This window comes from Megalopta genalis, unplaced genomic scaffold, assembly GCF_051020955.1.
Source record: "Megalopta genalis isolate 19385.01 unplaced genomic scaffold, iyMegGena1_principal scaffold0155, whole genome shotgun sequence".
NCBI lineage: Eukaryota > Metazoa > Arthropoda > Insecta > Hymenoptera > Halictidae > Megalopta > Megalopta genalis.
In genome coordinates, this window is record NW_027476224.1 from 337,501 (window position 1) to 340,000 (window position 2,500).

General features: G+C 44.3%; 2 non-coding genes across 2 annotated transcripts in view; both read left to right on the forward strand.

The window, feature by feature from the left end:
* Positions 1-1,107: 1,107 nt before the first annotated feature.
* LOC143262606 (5.8S ribosomal RNA) lies at positions 1,108-1,262 on the forward strand. Its single transcript, XR_013036351.1, has one exon. It is a non-coding gene; the product is annotated as a 5.8S ribosomal RNA (ribosomal RNA).
* A 1,105-nt stretch (positions 1,263-2,367) lies between these two features.
* Positions 2,368-2,500, forward strand: part of LOC143262631 (large subunit ribosomal RNA) — a 4,160-nt gene continuing 4,027 nt past the window's right edge. The window contains exon 1 of the ribosomal RNA XR_013036376.1: positions 2,368-2,500. This exon is cut by the window's right edge and continues 4,027 nt beyond it. This is a non-coding gene — a ribosomal RNA (large subunit ribosomal RNA).

A 2,500-nucleotide genomic window follows, 5' to 3' on the forward strand; every position in this document is an offset into this window, starting at 1 on the left:
GTGTTGTTGGGGTTTGTGATTATGAAGGTGCCCCAACGCACAAAAATATATAAAAATGTACAAAGTTGGGATGTGGTGTGGTGGAGAAGAGTTGGGCCCGACCAGATCATTCGTGCGTGATTTACACGGCAGACGTGTGTACTACACGTATTAGGCCTTTGATCTGCGTTGCGTAGGCCATCTTCCTTCCAAGACACACACGTGTTGGGGTTTGTGTGATTTTATGATAGTGCCCCAACACGGAAAAATAAGCGTACGAGAAGAGTTGGGCCCGACCAGATCATTCGTGCGTGATTTATACACGGCCAGACGCGTATTATATTACACGTATTAGGCCTTTGATCTGCGTTGCGTAGGCCATCTTCTCGATAGAGAGAAAGCCCAATGTATTCTTTTTTCTTTCTTTACAGTTGTAGTAGGACAGGGAGGGATGCGAGCGTGCTAATCACGCTTCCTCAAGTCTTCGCTGTGGTGTGTAAAAAAAAAAGAAAAAAAGGAATCGTTGGGAAAGTCCAAAGGACGAAAATATCGGGCAGTCTGAAGATAACTTAATGCTCGTTTACATTGGTATCAAGAGAGACCGGCTTGTGTAGCTCGTTTCAATGCTGTGTCGTTGTCATTGACACCCTACTCTGTTGCGCGCTAGTGGCAGCATGAGCGTGGGACGTATATATATATATATGACACCCAGCTAGAGCCGGCCGTGAGTCCGTCCGGTGTAAATAACGACGAAAGGAGAGAGAAACTTTTCGAATCCAGTATCGGGTTGATAATTGTCCAGTTTGAATATCCATATCCCCGTCGTTTTTGGAGGTGATATACTCTCTGTGTTTCTTCGATAGAAGGCTTTTCAATGTTCTATTCGCTCCGACCGTCGAACTTGCAAGAAAACAGTGGTTTTGGATTTGCTCGTACATATATATATGGTTTCGACGGAAATATCTCGTTCTTTAAGGGACAATTATGTCGTCGTACGACGACTCCCGAATCTCCTTCGCGCGCTGGTTGGAGCTCTTCGGGTATCGGCTTGTTCCGAAATATAACACAAAAATGTGGTGGATAGCAAATACACATTATATTATATATGAGAGAATAAAAGGGAAAAATTACCCTGAACGGTGGATCACTTGGCTCGTGGGTCGATGAAGAACGCAGCTAATTGCGCGTCAACGTGTGAACTGCAGGACACATGAACATCGACATTTCGAACGCACATTGCGGTCCACGGATACAATTCCTGGACCACGCCTGGCTGAGGGTCGTTTACGTACTTATAAACTGCTTGCGTTGATGGCACTTGTTGCCTATATACGTACGAGCGAATGATGGGCGCTTCGTCGGCGTTTGTCGCGGTCCTATGGATATTGAGAAATTTTACGTACGTCTAACAGTCTTCGAGAGAGATGGAAATCGTGTTCGAACTAGCGTGAGTGTGGAAGGCGGTGTCGTGTGTCGTATATGTTTTATATACGTCCGCCCGTCTGAAACACCGCTTCGAAGCGGTGACAAAATCTTTTTCGGGACGATTCGTATTCGTAGAACTATCGAGATTTCACTGGTACATTTTCAACGCGCTCCCGACGTCGCCTGAAATGAAACGAGATGGGTTTAACCCACGAAAGCGTACTACACGAGTCTGTCCTATGTGAAGACTGTGTACAGAGATCGAACGAACGCATGAAAGAAATTGAACGAAAGAACACATAACCCGCAAAAATATAGAGTAGAATTGTGACCGTTGCTTCGAATTTGAATTTATATGTATATATATATCATAGCCCCAGGGAGTGGAACCTATGAGTGTGGAAGGATGTCTCTTACCGTTATGTTGTCAGAGGAAAAAAAGTCTCTCTCTTCGTACGACACATTTGTGTACGAATTGTATCGATGGCTATATAGATCCGATGTTGCACATATTCTGAGTAAAGAACACCCCACCCGGGTTACCGTCCTAAAACTCTTCTATTGGTGTGGCTATGATGTGTGTGTCAACGCAATCGCGAGTCTGGTTCTACGGGAAAACCGTTTGTCGGTCGCCCCATATATCTTTTTGTTCTCTTCAAATGATCGAATAGCGAAACCGCACGAGATCAATCGGTCGTCTAGTCCCCGAAAGTACTTTTCGGACGGACGTTAAAGTTATACCGATTGTAATCGTCTTGCGAGTGTTTCGAAGATCTATATTTGGAGAGGATATCGAATTTTATAAAAGATATATTGGTGAGGCGCGATAAACGGTTTTTTTTTTGCTTTAAGGGTTTTTTGTGTTTTTTTTATTTTTTTTTTTTTTTGTGTTGCTCTGTACACGTTTCGCAAAATGCTTTCGGGGGGGGGGAAGCTCTGAAAAAATTTTTTTTCACGTTCCGACGACCTCAGAGTAGGCGAGATTACCCGCTGAATTTAAGCATATTACTAAGCGGAGGAAAAGAAACTAACCAGGATTTCCTTAGTAGCGGCGAGCGAACAGGAATTAGCCCAGCACTGAATCCCGCGGAGTTCC